The sequence below is a fragment of the Mycteria americana genome, chromosome 15, assembly GCF_035582795.1.
Source record: "Mycteria americana isolate JAX WOST 10 ecotype Jacksonville Zoo and Gardens chromosome 15, USCA_MyAme_1.0, whole genome shotgun sequence".
In the NCBI taxonomy this organism is placed as follows: domain Eukaryota; kingdom Metazoa; phylum Chordata; class Aves; order Ciconiiformes; family Ciconiidae; genus Mycteria; species Mycteria americana.
Genome location: NC_134379.1, coordinates 974,549 through 992,588, shown reverse-complemented (window position 1 = coordinate 992,588; position 18,040 = coordinate 974,549).

Genomic DNA, 18,040 nt, shown 5'->3' with positions numbered 1-18,040 from the left:
GTTCTCGGTGCTGCAGGGTGTGCGGCAAACCCAGTTACCCCCAGGAGGCCCGAAGGCGGCAGCTGGGGACCTGGAGGATTTTATCCAACTCCCCCAACGCTGTGTGCAGAGCGAGCTCTGGAGGGATGGGGAGTCGCTTGCTCTGTGTGGCAGCAAGCGAGGTTTGCTCCTGAATGGGTGGCCTGGGCCGGGCTTTCCTTGCCTCCCCTCCGCACTGCCTGGAAGCAATGAGATCGATACTGCAAAGACAAGACAAATTAGCATTGATGGACTTCAGACCCAGAAACAGTTAAACACATGGATTTCTGCTGATGTTTTTGTCCTGAACCAACCCAGGCTTTGCAGAGTTTGGCCGTGTCTTCCTCCCCGGTGGTCCCGCAGAAGTGCTTGCGTCTCTGCCAGGCTGAGCACAGCCCTCGCTGGCTTGTCCCAGAGCCCCGCTCCCACCCACCACCAGTGTTCACTGGGATGTGCCTGATGGGGGGCTCGGGGACGGCCCTTTCTGTGGTCCCCCACCTGGCTGATCAGTTTTCCTGTTTCTGCTGGTCGTTGAGCTGCCTCGCTTAGGGAATGGACCCAGCCTCCCTGGTGCCTGGCAGCAGCCACCGCGTGGTTTAGAAATCACTTTACGGTGAGCAGCGGTGCTGCCCCGTTCCCGCTGCCCAAAGGCACGTGGGTGTCTCGGTAGGCGCGGAGTGGGGATGCCTCCAGAGATGGATGGGGAGGAACCGCCCCTCTCCCCTGCCATGGCCGCGGGGTCTGTCCTGCCCGGGCTGAGGGTTCCCCAGCTCTGAAGCGCATGAGGACAGGACCCCCCCCGCGCTGGGCTCGCTCAGTTGCTGCAGCCACCAGCCGGCGGGTTCCTCCCCCTCTCTCGGTGACCCTGGAGCGGATCCGGTGCAGCCTGGGGCCGTCCGCACCTGCCCCGGGGTCTCGGTAGGGTGAAAGGCTGCGGTGCGGCCGTGCCGTTGCCGGTCCTTCGGCTCACGCCAGCTCCTCCCTTTCATGGTGTGCAAAGAGCCGGCCGGGGACTGCGAGAGAGCTGCTGGCGGGGGCAGAGGGGAGCCGGGGGTGCTCCAGGCTGGATCAGCTCCGTGCGGCTGAGTCATCCGACCTTTCCGTCTCTCCGACGTGCCCTGTGCAGCTTGGGGCAGCGGCGCAAGAGCTCATTAGAAACCTGAAAGCTGCAGCTGAGCCAGGGGCTTCAGCCGCGGGGGCTGTGGGGGGCAGGGGTGCCTGGCCAGTGCTGGGGGGGGCTCAGCCAGCGCCTGTTGCTTACCTGGGGTCCCCTCCTTTGTGCTGTGGTCCCCAAGGTGTAGCCGGGCGCTCCCCGGGCCGCTGGGAATGCTCGTGGCACAGCGCCTGGCTGCAGGGTCTGAGCTGGGCGTGCGTACCCCTCCGCCACCGCTGTCTGAGAAGCGACGTGTCGCAGGTCAAGCAGTGGCTTCCTCCAAGATCTGGTTTTTAGCCATTTTCATAGGATCGACCAAGAGGGATCAGATGGCTTTGGATGTTGGGATGAGTCTGTGACCTGTTAGCGGTGGCAAATGGCCTTGAGAAGGTGGAAGAGGAGCCGGAGCGTGGTCCGCAGCATGGGCTGGGCGTAACCTCGGTCTCCAGAAGGAAGAAACTCTCGGGCCTTATCCAGCGCTGAATCTGCCCCTGACACGTAGATGTCGTGGGTGGAAGATGAGCTCCCGGAGCCCTGACCCCAGCGTTCGCCCTCGCCGTTGCCATGTTTCTGACGTCCCCGGGAGGGCTCTGCAGGCCCTGGCAGGGCGGGAGCCAGCCCGCCTCTCCCCAGCTCCCCCCGTCCCTTGCCCCAACCTCGCTCTCCAGCAGCTCGCGTGCCGCTGAGCAGAGCGTGCGGGACGGGGCGAGCCCAGCGACGGGGCTTTCCGTGGGCTGGGCTCTGTGGTGTCTAACCCAGCCTCCCCTCATCGCCCCCCGAGCAGGGACCGCAGCCTCGTGCACGGCTGGCACCCGCGGCTCCTGGGGCTCCTGTGGAAGCCCCGGTGCTTGCGGGAACCAGAGCCGTGACCCGCAGGGTCGCTGCAGCCGATGGCTCCTTCCAGGGGACGAAGCGGATGCGTACTTGCACTGGGGGCTCGCTGGGCTGCGGCGCATCGCTTCTCCGGTGCTGCCGGTGCACGGCCCGGCAAGCCTTGTCACCAGCTGGATCAAACCTCGGTGCCCAGGATGGAGGCACAGCCGGCCCTTCTCCCCAGGCACGCTCGGTGCGCTCTTTCTCCCTGTTTTCTGTTCCTCGGGTTAGGGGCACCTGGAGCAGGACTGCCTTCCTTAAGGAGGCTGCTAGTACGCTGAACTTTCTCTTTTTTTCTGGCCAGCTGAGTGTTTTGCTGGGAATTAGCTCTTAATTTCTGTGTGGAGATGTGTTTGCAATTCTTGCTCTATTCTGCAGGCTGATCCTCCCAGTTAAACCTCCGATGTATTGAGCCCTCCCTAATGAGTTTAACAAGCGGGCTGTAGATAAGCAGGCTGTGCAGCTCGGCTCCCCAGGCTGCCGTCCGTCCCTAAAGAACAAAGCGGCAGGTCGGGCTGTCGGAAGGAAGCGGTCACGGAGTCCCCCGCAGTGAGCAGCCCCGGGGCTGATGGAGGTATGGTACGGTCTCTGGAAGCTCTCCTCGGCTTTGCTGTTCTTCGGCCGGAGCTCACCTTTTGGGTGACAGGCAGCGTTCCCCCTCCCCAGCGCGGCGGCTGGGGCTGCGGAAGCCCCCGTGGCAGCCGGTTAGTGCTGCAGACCTGTTGGCCACTGAGCGGTAAACAGCCGCTGCCTTTGAGAGCAAGCTGGGCTTTGTGGGAAGCTGCTGTTTTAAGGCATTGAGTTTCTCACTTCATTTCACCTCAGCAGCACCGTAAAGGGGAGAAAATACTGTTAAAAATATTCCATGCGCTGAGTCAGAATTAATTCGGACACTGTTTTGCTTTGCTTTGTACATTGGGGCTGATGATATGCACAGCGTGTTCTTCCTGCCAGGACAAAATCTAATATTTCTGGGTGCCCACAACCTTCCTTAGAATCATAATAGAAAGATGAATACCCTCAGTGTGCTGCATGCAATATTAAAGCACTAATGATGCAATCAGTCTCTCTTAGCCCCAGTAACAAAGGAAAGAATTACGCTGCCCTTCCTGGGCATAATTCTGCTCTGCAGCGTGGGCTGAGAGGGCCGGGTACCTGCCAGCCCCCTCCTCTGCCTGCACCTGCCGCTCGTCCCTCGGCAGGGGTAGTGCCGTCCGTGCCAAGGGCTGGCGTGGGCAGAGGGTCAGCCCCGTGCCGCCGCCCGCGCCGGAGCCCCTCGCGAGCGGTTCACCTTTCTACGTCTGTCCAAATTGCGGGGCTGCCGCAGGAGCCCGGAGCGGCCCCCGAGGACCGGAGCAGCGGGTGCCGCCCGTGCTGGCTCCACCGCGAAGGGTCCCGTGCTGCAGGGAACCGGGCGCCGAATTGCGCGGCTGCGCCGGCGTGCCTGGGGGCTGGCGGCCTGGCTAACCCGTCCCGCGGCTGGCGTGTCTGCAGGAGACCGGGCTGACAGCTTCAGCTGCCTGGGAGGAAGGGGCCTTCAGACCCTCCTTTCTTCTGCGCCATCGGCTCGTGTATTCGCCGGTGCTGTGTTGCGTGGACCTTTGAACGCCCTGGTTTCGGTGGTCTCGCTGGCAGCCGCAGATGCGATGGCGGGGCAGCTCGAGCCCCGCGGTCCCCCGTTAGGTGATGGGAGAGCAGGGCCGGGGCCGTGCAGAATCAGCCTGTGTTTCCTTTCCCGAACAGAATCGCAGCCCAGCAGCAGCCCGCGCTCGTTAAGCTCTAATGCCGTGCAGTTGTCGGCGCACTGCTATGGCCGCAGCCTCACGCTCCCTCCCCTTTCTCGCTCTTTCGTTGTGCCTGGTTGGGGGGTGCGACGGAGCCAGCCGAAACGCGGCACCGCTCCCCCTGCGAGCTGCGCCGGGGGCTCCAGGGCTGGGGTTGCGCTCCAGGGAGCTGCGAGTGCCCGGTGCTCCAGGGGAGCTTGGTTTTATTAATTGGCTGTTAATAACGTGGCTCGCTGCCCCAGCTGTGCCGCACCCCCTCCCCGGTGTTACCGGCGGGGCTGGGGCTGCTCACCGGAGCCGGGGCAGGTCGGGGCGATGGGCTCCTGGTTCTGGCAGGGGCCCCTGGGAAATGTTAATTTTGTCTGGTGCAGATGGTACCAAGGAGGCATCCTCCCCCAGGCCTTTGTTTCTTAATTTTGGCTGATCAGTTATGAGCTGGCGGTGCCTGCTCTGAAAGGAGGAGGTTTGGTTTTTTTTCCCTTTAGTTTTTGAGCCCAACTGTGTGAAACACCTCGGGGGGAAGAGGGGAAGTGAGAAAATGTCACTGCAGACAAACTATTTCTGGATGCGCTCCCGTGCGGGGTGGGTGGCGCTGGGCAGGCGCCGATGTGATACCCTGGAGCGGAGGGAGGCCGGTGGCCCCTGGGGGGTTGGAGTTGGGTCCTTGGTATATTTTTAACCTTTGCCTGGTTCACACGCCGTTTGTCACCTGTGTCGGTGGTGGCCGAGGTGGCCCTGGGGATGGGGAGCAGGGAGAGCTCCGCTTCTGCCCCCCCGGCCACGGGCATCCTGGGGCTCTGGTCCCGCTGGTGCGGGGCAAGGTGGGCTTCGTGCGGGGGCTGCCTCGCACCTCTCCTGGGCAGGGGGAAACGGAGACGATTTCCCTGTAGCCGTATCGGGGTCCTGCCCGCCCGCGCTCCGAAATCCCAGGGGGAGGTGCGTGAATCGCGCTGTGCTTTAGCAGAACTGTCAGGCCAACGAGGCGTAAGGAAGACCTGCCGGAGGAACTGACCTCCCCTTCAAGGGGAGCCTGGGCCTGCCTGGCTGCGCGTCTCCCCGTCGCCCTCTCCGCTTCCATGTTGCCTCCGACGACAGCGAGTTCACGCGAGGACCGAAGCGGCAGAACAAGATGCGGTAGTTGGCGCTTACAGCGCCGCAAGAGTAAATGTTTAAATGAAGAGCTGGCTGTTTTCCTGGGACTCTCCAGGTTGTTTCTGGTGTGATGCCAGCTGTAGAGTGACGCTTCCCATGGCTGCCGTCGCTACCTGCCGCCGCGCCTCTGTGCGCAGGGCCGGAGCTGCGGCGGCTGGGTGTTGTTCCGATGCACCGCAGAGCTTGGCCATGCGGGGAAGCTCTCTGCTTTTATTTTCAGGCATGTAAATCGTGAGCAGCTCGGTAGAGCTGGGCAGAAATCAACCGGTATGAGTGTAAGAAAGACATGACCTGGGGGAAGATGAAGTGAGAGGATAACGTCACGCTGCTATTGATGCAGAGCTTTAACAAGGAGCGTGCAGGCCAGAAACAAATGTGCTCCAAGCAAATGTCTGCTCCAAATATTTCATGGTACCTGAATTATGGCTTTCAAGCCTGCAGCATGTTTGGGATTTTTTTTTTTTTTAAGTAATGTCTTTAAGAGCTCTAAAATGCAAAGGATTTCCATCATTTCATCCCTTTAAGGAGAGATGGCTGTGGGCAGAAAAGTAGGAGTTGAAATAGCTGGATTTCAATCCAAGCTTTTTCGCTGGAGTTGAGTGATTTCTCTCTCCAACTCCCTATCCCCCCCGCTTCTTTCACACATCAGACGGAATCCAAATGTCTCTCAATTTAAAGCTTTTGGGTGCTTGGGTGAGAGTCTGACTCCCGCAAGTGCCGAGCGCTGGGCTGAGCTGCCTCGAGTCCCCTGGGAGCCGCGTGAGCCAGGCACTGCCCGGCAGCACCGAGGCAAGGGGATGTTTTCTGTGTGCGCCAGGCGATCTTTTAAATCACCGCAGTAGGAGGTGAGTGTTCAAGCAGCCGAACCAGTAGGACCTTGGCAGCCAGAGGCTTTCCGCTGGCCTTCGCGCTGCCGGGACTCTGGCAAGTGAGTGAGCTTTGGGTTCCCGTATCTCGAGAGCTCGGGGGACGACGCGCGGCCGAGCAGCTCGTCCCCTCCTGGCTGCGGTGCGAGGCTCCGCTCCGGCGTCGCGCTGGCGGCACCCGCGCCGAGCGCCACTGCGGCCCTGGGTAGCGCAGCCCCCCGCGACTGCCGAGGGGTGCTTGGGGTTCCCACCCTTCCTCCTCGCTTTGACCGGTGGAGGGTGAGCCCCTCTTGCAGCCCAGGCCCCAGCGGGCGCAGACGGGTGCTGGGGGCCGGTCTGGGGAGGCGGAAGGCGCGAGGCCAGGGTGGCCAGCCCCCTGGGCGCGACGCGCGGCCCCCTGGCACCTTGCGCAGGGCTCACGTCCCCGCGGGCTCTGCCGCGCCCTGCGATGCCCGAAGGCTGGTGCGGGGGACGGCAGCCCGTTTTCTTGGGACTTTGTGATTGACGGAAGCTCATACCCAGCTAGAGGTCAGCATTTCCATTTAAATGGGATTTCTGAAGCCTGGCTGTAAAAGGACCGCGGTTTTCGGTGGCGGTCAGGCTGCAGACGCACGCTTTGGCGTTATGGAGCTGCCGGGGAACCGGAGGAGAGAAAACCTGCGTGCCGCAGCTGCGCGGGGGCCGGGTGGGAGATGCCTTGCCCCGGGCTCCAGGGCAGCTGGGGATCTGTTTGTTGTGAGACATGAGGTGATGGGATTTTTGCTTATCGAGGTTCAGCGCCTTTAGGGGGGTGTGTGCTGGAGGGTCAGTCGGAGGGTCTCCTAGCAGGGAGCCAGCCTGGTGCAGCGAACGCAGCTCTGCCATTTCGGGGACGGCCGGGAGAAAAGCCACCCTGCGAGGCAGACCTCTGCATTGCCACCGGTGACCCTCTGCACCGGGCCTGGTGGCTGGCTGGGCTCGCAGGCGGAGCGCGGGCAGCCCCACAGCACGATGCTGGTGGGCGACGCCGTGCCCGTGGCTCGGCCCCGGTGCCCACGCTGCCCGCGCAGCGCTGCCCGTGGCTCCTGCCATTAGGAGAAATACGATATTTGCAGCGTAAGGTTGTGAAAAGCCTGAGGCCACAAAAAAAAAAAAAAAAGGAAATGACTTTTTTCTGGTGTTTGTATGTGTGCGCGTGTGCATGCGCTTCTGCGCTTGGGGCAGCTGACCGGGAGGCGCTGGGGTCCCCCGGCGCAGCGCCGTGCACGCCGGCAGGAAGCACCCGCCGTGGCCGTCCTCCACGCGGCTGGCGCGCGGGTGCTGCTGGCCCCATCTCCGCAGCCCCCATGGCTGGAGCGCCCTGGCAGCACCGAGCTGCCACCATGTTCCACAGAAAGCGCAGCGTCTCCTTCGGCGGCTACGGCTGGTGGGTGCCTTTCCTTTCTATCCCCCCTTCGCTACTGGGAGCGCGGTGCCACGCGAGGAGCCTTTCTTCCCTCTGTGCCTTCAAAGGAGGAAGCGCCGTGGTGCTGCGGCGCGGTGCCCTCGCGGCAGAGCCCTTCCCGCTGCCCCGCGCTGACAGCAGCGCGTGGGAATCGGGAAGGACCTTCGTCCCCCGTGCCCGCGGGGAAGCCCGGCACAGCTTCAGCAGGCGGGTGCCGCTGTGCCCCAGCAAAGCCCCTCGTGAGCCCTGCGGGTGCCAAGCAGTGAGGGGACCTCCCCGGGGGCTCGTGGTGGGCTCCCACGGGCACGGCACCTGCGAGAGCGTCCCGTGGCTCTCCCCCTACTCCTTTCTCTCGCTGCCGAGGACCCGCTGCCCGTGCCTCCTCCGCCCAGGCAGCGATGCTTACAAGGTGCTTCGGCACCTTGCGGCTCGTGCGGTGAGATCCCACCCGGTCCGTGGCAGGTTCCCGGTGCCATCAGCACCTCCCCGAGTCGTCCCTGCTGCTCCGTGCGTCCTTGGCAGAGCACCACAGCTGCCGCCTGCACCCCGGGTTCAGCGGGACTTTGCTTCTCGTGTCCCTTCCCGCCGAGATGTGTTGATCTGTAGGGAAATAGTTTAAGAAAATGGCACTGTTCTCCCTCTGCCCTTCCTCCAGTTTCCCTCCCTCTAAGGTATTTTATGCCCATTCTAAGTCTGTGCTGCGTGATTGTGGTCAGGCCGTGGGAACTGATGGCCGAACTGGCGATTTGGTAATGATTTTTGGCTGTTTGGCAGGGGGGCAGAGGGTCGCTCTGCCTTCCCCTCCCCGTGCCGCAGTGGCTGTAGGGGCTGGGGCCGGGGCTGGGCAGCCGGCAGCCCCGGCGGCTTTGGCAGAGTCCTTGTGCCGGTGGGCTTGGAGCTGCTTGAACCTGCTGGGGCAAACGTTGAGTGACTGCGAGGGTTGTGGGAGGGCAGGGAACTCGTTGAGGGTTTCGGCCAAGTCTCCTGGGAATAGCGCACACCTTACTGAAGCCAAGTGTTTTGTCTCAGCTGGATTTTTTTTTTTCTTTACATAAAAATGGGAAGGAAGCGGTCTGTAAACTTCTGTACAGATAAGTTTTGTGAAATGTGGGCTCATTTTGTGGCAGAGAGAAACGGCAGCTCTCGGGCAGCTTTGCCTGCAGCTGCCATTGGGAGCCGTGGCTCTGGTGCCCTGACCACGCCGGGCGCATCCCGGGAGCTGCTGCCGTCGAAGCTTCCTGCTGCGGTGGAGCGGAGCCGTTACCCCCTTGGCAGGGGCGTTTGGGGCCATCCGGGCTTTGCTCGGTTGTTTTCCTTCTGCACTTTGGCAGCTGCAGGGAAAAGACAACCACGAGCCAGAGAGTCACGCAGGAAGACGTGGTCTGCTGGCTGTTAGGGGGCTGTGCCGCCGTCGCAGTGCGGGCTGGGGGGAAGCAGGGTGCGGGCTTTCCTTTAAATATCAGCATCGGTGTCTGCACAGCGAGAAAGACAGAGTGGGCGTACGGGGGGAGCCCTGTTCTCCGTGCTCCGCGGGGGGAGCTCCCAAGCGGGGCCGGTGCGCAGCTCCCCGGGGGCCCCCGGGCGAGACGCCCCTCGCAGTCGTGCATTGCCTGGAGAGCACCGTGCACAGCCGGGAAAACGCTTCTCCGGGTGTTGACGGGAAAGGAAGGGACCTGCCGCAGCCCCGTACAGCATCTGCATCTTCTCACGGCTGCCCGGGCCCGCGGCCGACACACCCTTCCTGTGGGGACCGTGCGTGGGGTGGCCAGGCACACCCAGCCACCGCTGTCTGTAGCTGCAATCGCGATTTCCAGCCCTCCGCTTGAGCATAAATCGTTGGTAGTTTGTTTTTTTTTTTCTTTCTCTGTCTACCGGCTGCATCTGCTGCCAGCGAGGTCCTGGGAGGAGCGTGCTTGTCCTGGGGCGGCAGATGCGGTGCCGCTGCTCTTGGACGCAGGATGCTCATCGTGGGCAATGCAAAGCTGTCGCGTGTGCAACCCCGGGAGCTGCCAGCCCGGCCCTGCCCAGCCCCCTGCCCGCACCCCTTCGCCAGGGCCCCGGTGACCGATGTGGGTGCCAGCCTCCTCCCCTCTCCTCCTGAGCCGTCGGCACCCAGCTGGTGTCGGCCGCTCCTTTCCCCCGAGCGCGGCTCTCGGCGGCAGTGGGGGGAGACCCCCCCTTTGCTGGTGCCGCCGGGGCTCGGGGAGCCCCAGGGCCGTGCCAGGGCGCGCGGGGAGGAGGCTGGCGCTGGGCGTGGGGTGTTTCACTGCACCCCGCCTCGGGAGAGGGCGCAGGGCAAGGCCTGATGAAGCGGCTCTCATAACTTAGTCATATTGCAACTGCGGTTTCCCTAGCGGAGGGTTTTCTTTCTTGTGTGTTTCGGTTTTGGCTTTTTTTTTTTTTTTTCCTCTCCAAGAGGCCAAATAACAGCAACTGAATTTTCTTCCTGTGGTTCCAAATGAAGCTGCTCGGTGCAGCTCCCCGCTCCTGCACGGGTCCTGCAGGAGCTGCCCCGGCCACCCGCTGTCCCCGTGGCCCATTTGCATCTGTCACCAAGTTTGGCAACGGCTATTTACACCCAACATAAAGCACGCTTTAATGTTCCACTTGACTTAATGATCAACAAGGTCTGTGGACAGCCTTGTTAAGTATTAAGTGACAAGAGCGAGTGCCCTGGGTCTATTTTTAGGAGCAGGAGCATGCCGGCTCTCCGGGAATGGAGCACGGGAGCTGATGTTTGGGGAAATGCCTGGGACGAAGCTCCCGTGGCCTCGGGGTTTTGTGAGCGCAACGTTGGTCTGAGCGAGAGAGGGACCCGGGGAGGGCGACGGTGCCTGCAGGCAGGCGGGCAGGAGGTGCCGGGACGCGCGGGGTGGCTTCGCCCTCGCCCGTGGGAGCGGGGCCCCTGCCGTGTCTGCCCCAGTGCCGGCTCGGCCTGTGGCACGGCGTGCCGGGGATCCGGCCCCTCTGCGTCACCGGCGGGCGCAGCCTCCTCGTGATAGAGAAGTTCAGCCTGGCAGCGGAGGGAGGTAAAGCTGTGAGTAGAGGGGAAACTGCATTTCTGCAGCCTTGCCGTGTCCTCTGCGATTGCAGTGCAAAACAAGTGGGGTTTGGGGCTTTTTTTTAGTGTTTGGTTTTTTTTTAGAGATGTGGAATTAATTCCATATGGCAGATAACAGAGCATTTGCCATGACTGCCAAAAGACATCATTTTGCATTTTGAGACATTAATGAATGCAAATCATGGTAATATTAATATGACTTTAACCGCAATAATTCTGCGGAGATAGGCACTTATTAACGGTGCCAAATAAATCAGTGAAGCGGCTGGGGCTCCCGGCCCCGCACGAGCCGGCCGGGGCCGATGGGGCTGCTCTGCGTTCCCTCCGTTCGGGGCTCTCGGCGCGGGCGCTCGCAGCAGCCGCGGGCGGGTGCGGGGGTCGGTGGAAGGGTGAATCGGCGGCCGCTGCCCGGGCGGGGATGGCGCAGCCCTGCAGAGCTGAGCCTGAGCTCACGCCGCGAGGCGGCGACCAGCCAGGTGTGAAAATCCTGCGCCTTGCTGTATCCTTGCTCCTTCCCCGTGGGGCTGGGCCGGGCTGCTCGTCGTGCTGCAGGGTCCAGTTTGCGGGGTTTGGTGTGATTTTTCCGGCGCGTTGGGTCTGTCACGGGTCTGTTGTCTTTAAATATGTGTTTTGTGGGGAGGCGTGGGGCCAGTGCTTTGGAGAGAGCTTGGACATGGATAAACGTCCTTCCCTGCTGCCCAGTTCACCTCTGGCATTTCGGGTGGGGAGGCAACAGTTCTCCACTGGTCACCACCAGGAGATAAGTGGGGGGATTTTGTTTTACTTGCTGCCAGGCTTAAGTTTGGATTAAGTTTTGGTTGATTTTGTTTTCTGGTCAAGCCTTTCTGTGGTGATGGTTGTGGCAGCCAGACCAATGGCACCTCCAAGGGAGATGCTGGGGTCGGGTTTGCCAGCAGCCCCCGGTCCCCGAGTCGGGAGCAGGGACAGCCCTCCCGTCCGCGCCTGGAGCCCCTGCGCCCGCAGTAACGCGCTCCTCTGCTTTCTCCCCAGGATCGACAAGACGATGCTGGCCAGCCTGAAGATCAAGTGAGTACCCGCGCTCTTCCCTCGCGTAAAGTGATTTCCCCGCGAGATACGCGGCTCTGAGAGGTGGCTTTGTGCGCGGGGGGTGCTTTCTTGTTAGCTGGGCTGTCTCCCCGGTGCCAGCTCTGTGCCGCGGTAGGCCAGCCGTATCTACCCGTTCCTGGAGATGTGTTCGTGCACGTCACGCAGCTTGTTCTCCTGTCAAGTCCAGGGTGATTCAGGCACTGGGTGACTAGAATAAATGCAACAACGCAATCGCTGTATCATCAGTGGGTTAAGGCACGCGCGGTGCAATTCATAGGGCACCAGCTCTGCCTGGGGAGGGATGGGGGTGGGAATCGGCAGGACGGGCTGCCACCGAGCTTCTGGCTGTGAATTCGGTGAAGTCTGGGGTGTTTTTGTTTTGTTTTTGAATGTTGCAGTCTGGAAAGCGGGTGGGTGTCGGTGGGATAAGGGGTGCCTGTGCTTGTTACCCAGCTCCTGCTGCCGTGCTGCTGGGGGGGCTCTGGCTGTTGCTCTGGGGGAGTGAAAATGCTCTTGGGGCGCAGGAGGGTCCGTGAGCCAGTGCTGTTGCTTGGTGGGTCCATCTTGGGTTTGCCACGGACTTGCCGAAAGCTGGCGGCGTGGGCTGCGTGGCTCCTGGTGAGGTTGCTGCTGGCCCGATCCCGCTCTGTAACGGAGCGAGGCGTGTGGGCTCACCGCCCCTGCGGGAAGTTGTCGTCAGCTGGCTGGGGAAGGAGGAACGGCTGGGAACGGTGGTACCCATGCTCGCTGTTCTCCCGGTGCTCGTGGCTGCCTGGGATCTGCCTCCCGTTCCCACCGGGCCTTGTTCTCCCGGCTGCACGACCAGGGGGACCGATCCCTTCCCTCCTGCCGCGGCGGATCCTCCTCTCTCCCTGGTTTCTGGATCGGCTCCCCGAGTCGAGGGTTTTCCATTGCAGGCACGCGCACGGCTCTGGTGCTATCAACGTAACTGTGTGCTGATATAGAAATATGCTGGCCAAGCCTCCCTTGAGCTCAGGGTAATGTGTATGGGTAACGGCTCATGCGGTTTCCCTCTATAATCATTACTTGTGCAAATTATTCATTAATGGAAAAGTATACAGAGAGCCTTGGGGGAACGGGCTGCCTGAATGAGCCTGCAAATGCCCATTGTAAATAGCACAACAGAAATGCTGCTGCTAAGCTCATTGCTCGGGTTTTTGCTGAACTAATGAGAAGTTTAAATCAATGTTTACCCCTTTTGGGAGCGGAGGGAAATCTCAGTAGACTTTCCTTTTCCCGTGGAGCTGAGAAGGGTTTAACTGCTCCTCGTACGCTGCTGTATGCTGTGCCCTGATTTTGTTTCAGGGCCTGTGCAGCAATTCTGCTGGAGAAATACCGTTTAACCTCCTCTGCCCTCCGTGCCGAGCGATTAGTGCCACGCTCAGAGTGCCGTGCCGGTGCTGTGGGGCACGCTGCCGCGCTCCTGCTTGGGCAGGGGTGAGGGTCTGGGGCCGCGTTTCTCTCTCCCTCCCTCCTGCCCCGGCCGGAGGGGGGGGTTTGCTCAGGACGTTCGATGAGCATCCATTGGAGTTGTTTTATCCCCGCTATTTGCAGCTAATGCTTTCCACAGCCTCATAATGCTTCTGGTTTGTGGACAGATTGCTTCATTAAATGGTTCTGTAATTGGGGCCCAGCCAGAGCCACATTAGATATTTGTAAAAGCTTTTAAAATTAAAAAAAAAAAAAAATTAAAAATTAGTTTTGGTTTTCTAACACCCTCTTATTATTGCTGCAGCCTTCTGGCTAAGATACCAGGCGCAGGCAATTTTCTTCGCTGTATAACTTGTTAACAAAAAGACAAGCTGCTTTCCGCAAGCCAAGGAGCACTTCACAAAGCCTCGTGCTTGCTGCAAACATCAGTATTGACCTGGCAGGGGAGGAATAGCGCGTGGTGGTGGATGTGGCCCCGAGCTTTCGGCTGCGGCGGGGGGCCCGGCGTGGCTGGGGGGCTGCGGGAGCCCCGCGCCCGGGGTGAGGGCTGTTCACCGCGGCAGCATCGGGCCCCTCCGTCCCGGGGAGCGTGGCGGAGGGGAGCTGCGGGCTGCGCGTCCCAGCGCAGAGTTTGCTCAGGGCTCCCGGGGACGGGAGCGAAGGCCGGGTCCTGCGCAAAGCCGGCGTTCGGTGAAACCGAGCGCTGCGGCGGGAGAGCGTGAGCAGGGAGCGGGCTGCGGGACGCTTCCCGGCCCGCTGCTCTTGTCCTTCGTCGTAATAAACTCTCACACGCAGGTGGCACCAGAGCATCGACGTGGTTTTCCCGCTGTCTGTCTCTCCTTTTTCTTTTTTAAGATGGGTTCCATTAGTTCCTATGGTAACCGTGAATATGTCTGAGGGACTCGGAACCGGCGAGAATGAGCAGACGTTGCAGAGTGGGAGTGCTGGAGGAGAGGCGACGGATGGGGAGCCCTGGCATTGCGGTCGGGGGCTCGGCTGGCCCCCTTCGGCGACGGGCAGCGCGGGGCGTTGCGGGGCCGCGCTGGGGCGGGGAAGGCTCTGCGGAGGGACCGAGCATCCCCGAGCGGCTGCTGCTGAACGGCCGCGTTTGCTGCTCGCCCTCCGAAACGCCCAGGAAGCTCTGGTGAGTTTGGGTCTGGCCCTGCCTCTGGGAGCTGTGCCCGCGCCCTGCCGCGGCGGAGCGGCCTGGAAGCGGCGGCTCTCCGGCAGGAGCTTGCGTGCCCGGCCCCGCTGCTCGGGTGTAAGCGTGCGGCTGGCCGCGGGCGGTCCCTGGCTCACAAAACCGGCTGTTCCGGGGCAGGAGCGAGCCCGGTTTCTGGCTGCCGTGGGGAGCCGCGGGCTGCTCGGGAAAGGTCGGGCACGCTCGCGCCTCGCGTGGCTGGGGGCTGCTCGGGGAAGCCTTGCGGAGCGCCCGAAGGCAGCGTATGGGGGGTGGAGAGCCTGGGACAGGGCTTGGCAATGCTCTGCTGGCTGGGTTTGGGGGTGCGCGTCCCCGGGGCTGGCAGCAGGAGCCGGTGCTGCGGGGCGCGGGTGCTGGGAGGGGGGCCGGGGCCAGCCCCAGGGTGCTGTGAGACGCAGACCGAGGCACTTGCGCAGTAAATGGGATTTGGCATGTGCGGACCCGAGGATTTTGGCATGGACCGATTCCATCGTGATCCCTTTTTTTCTGTTAAGTTTTTCTGTTAAGTTTTTTTTATTCCTTACCCGCTTCATGGGAAAGCGCTGGGGGCAGCTGAACCCCCCAGGCTGGCAAAAGGGGCATCACGCCCAGAAGCAGCCCTCCAAACCTTGGCTTGGTGCTGGTGTTTTCTTGTGTCACGTCGAGTCTCTGCAGAAAGCTAGCAGCACCTCTGGGATGGCGGGGTGCTCCTGGGGTGCCCTTAGTGCGCCTTGGGGCACGGCTCCATGCAGAGCTTGTAAAACGTGGTGGAGCTTGAGATCAGGTTGTGCTGCCGGGCAAGGGAAGAGCTGAGCTAGGCAGCGGCTAAACCCACTTCCCAAGCCGGGGAGGTCACCCTGGAGGAAGACATCAGCCTATCAAAGGATCTTTGCGTATCAAAAATCAGCCTCGGCCAGATGAGCTTGCCTAGTGAGGTGGTTTGCGTCTCACGACCACCCCGCAGTAACCCCAGGCAGCACAGCAAGTGCAGGGGTCCCAAGGGGCCAGGCAGGGCCCCCCGAGCCCCCTCTGCCTCCGGGAATCCTTGTACTGGGGACGCCGGGGGTGGGAAGGTGTGACGGGGATGAACCCGTGGGGCCTTCCTCTGATGGGGGTGAACCCGCGGGGACGTTCGTCTTCCATCCAGCTGGACTTCTCGGGAATGAGCTGGTCAGGAGATGTCCCGCAGGGGAGGTTAGCCAGCCCTTTGCCTGTCGATGCCTCTGCAGCCCTCTGCGCTCTGGTTTTCTCTTTGGTATCACTAGTGGGGTGTACTGAGAAACCACGGAGTATTTAAAAAAAAAAAAAAAAAAATATCAATAAAGTCGTCCCTCCTTCAGGCAAAGAGTCACCTCTTGCTTTATTTCATTGCTATTTTGCTTTATAAGGCTAATCACGTCTCTGTGGGACAGAGGAGCCTTGTACCCCGACTACTGAGAGTCTGCGTGTACGGCTAAAATTCGTGTGAAAGAGCATGTGGTGCTCATCTGATGATGGGAACAGTGGTGGAAGATAAAGGTGGGAAGGGAAGAGATGAAAGACTTACTTGACCTTCATAAAATGAGCTGTGTCCAGGCTTGAGGCTCTTTAATATTTGATGGGCCAGAGCTGAGTTAATGGGAAGATGCGGGAATGATTTAGCTTCTTGGCGGTATCTGCGCTGATTATTGCAGTAATCTCAGAGGTTTGCGTTAGGTCCTGTGAGGACAAGGTCTGGAGAGCAGATTGTGTCTAAGTAAATTCCTTTGACTTTACCATCTTTTGAAATGGATAATTGCATGCAAATGGATGGTTTGCAATTATACGTTAGCTGTAGTAGCATATGCGTTACGCTGCAAAGAAAACGCTATCAAAACGACTGCAAAGCAGCCGTCTACAGGGAGCAGGGGAGGCGGGCAGGCTTCCCGTTTCACCTGATTCGTACCTGCTTCTCTCCGGGGCTGCCGAGCCCGCCTGGTGAAACTTCCCGCAGCGACTCCCTCCCAGCCGGCGTGCCAGAAACGGTGCAGAAATGGAAGAGAAGAACTGAGCCTATGGGGCCGGTGTGCGAAGGACGCCCTGGGACTCTGAGCAAACTCTAAAATCGGTTAAAATCGGTGCTGGGGCTGGAGGGGCAGGCGAGGTACGGGCTGGTCCAGGCTCCCAGCCGAGTGCTGGGCAGAGTCCCTAAACGGGTCTGTGTGCGGGCGAGCGTCGGTCGGGCACCCAGCCGAGGGCAGGCTGTGTAACATTCATCGCCCTGCTGGCTCGGACGCTCTTCTCGCCCTGGAGCGGTGCCTCTCCCTTTCTGATGTTGCTGTTGTCAGTCATATTAATTTTTGTTGATGTGCACGTGGCTCATCTAATCACAGCACATTCTTCTGAGCTTTTCCTAAACAGTCTTTCTCGGTCCCGACTCTAATCTCACCCTGATTTTTTGTAAAGTTTTTTTCTGGAAACTTAAACCGTCCGCGATGGGTCACGACCCAGCGGTCCCCTCGCGGGTGTCGGGTGGGTTCCCGCAGGGTTTCCCCTGCGTTCATGCGGCAGCGAGGGGCGAGGCGGCAGAGCGCGCCCTGAAATGGTGCAGTCCCTTCAAAACGGTGCTGTAAACCCGGCTTACCTCGTTTAGTGTTTCCCCAGTCACGGTGCTGCTCTGCCTCCTCTCCCGGGAGGTTCCTGTTGCGCCGCGGGCGTGCAGGGCGGTGGCAGCTCGGAGGGACGTGGCCAGACGCGGCGTCCCAGGCAAACGAGCCCTGGTGGCCGCGGCAGGTCTCGTGCCCAGGGCCCCGCTGGGACGAAGCCCGCTGCGAGTGCCAGGGAGGCTGCAGGCAAGTGGCCGGGGATGGTGACGGGTCCCTGCCAGGTCCCTGCCGTCCCCGCTCGCCGTCTGCTGCCTCAGAGCCTCCTCCTGCGCGTTTGGGCCAGCCCTTGCCGGTGCCGGGGGAGCCGCGGCCCGCGCGGACGAATGTCGGCTCTGCCCTCGCGCGGGCCTGAGGCGACGGCTCTGCCTGGCGGGAGAGGGGCTGGCGGGGGGAGGCGAAGCACCCGCCCGCCCCGGCTCCTGGTGCAAGTACGGTGGGCTTTGGCAGCACCGCATCCAGCGTCGGGTCCTTCACTGATTCAGTGATGTTTTGGGTTTGTTTTTTTTTTTTTTTAAAACGGGGGGGAGGAAAAGCTCTCCTCTGGCCAGGTTCGGGCGTGGATCCAGACCCAGGCGGTTCAGTTCGATCCTCCTCTTCTGGCAGGGGGAGATGGGCACGTGTGAAAGCATTTCCAAGTCCTTCATTTGCAGTGAGGATGCATCAAGCTGGGAGAGGCAGCGGGTCTCTGCGGTGCGGGACCGGCCCGCGGCCTTTCAAAGGCTCCTTCCCAACCCGGCCGCAGCCCGCGGGCGCTCGGCTGGGGCTGCCGAGGCCGGGGCTCCTGCCTGTGTCCCCCTGGTCCCCGCCGGTGCTTCCCCGGCTGAAGCCTCTTCCCAGGCGTGCCGGCAGTCGGCACGCGAGCGCTTGGCGTTTGGCTGCTGCTCGTTCCTGCTGTGAGTGGATAAAAGCGAGGGGAGCCCAGGCACCGGGCGTTGGGGTCCTGCTGCTGCGTGGCCGTACGCGTGCGGCCCTCCTCCCCTTCGAGGGGGTTTCTGGCCGATAGCCACCAGGCTGCTGCAAGTCCCGTCACCCGGTTCACGCCACGAGCCGCCCTGCGGTGGTCGCCCCTCCGGCCCTGGTGTGAGCGATGGGGGCTGCAGGGGACGGCGCGGTGCTCGGTGCCCTCGGGGGCAGCGGGGACCGGGCGCTGGCTTTGCCCCTGCTCCTGCCGCGGGGGTCCTGCCCAGCGCTGCGCCCTGGGGACCCTCGCCGCGGTGAGCTGCGCTGCCGGTCCCCGCGTCCCGGCGCGCGCTGCCTGCGCATCCCCGGGCTGGAGATCTTCAGCACGACGAAGCAAGGGTGAAAGTCAGTAATTTAAAAGGAGGAACGTAAAACTAGCGAAAATGGGGTGAAAGCAGGGCAGTGTGTCTGGGGGCTTGAGTGAAT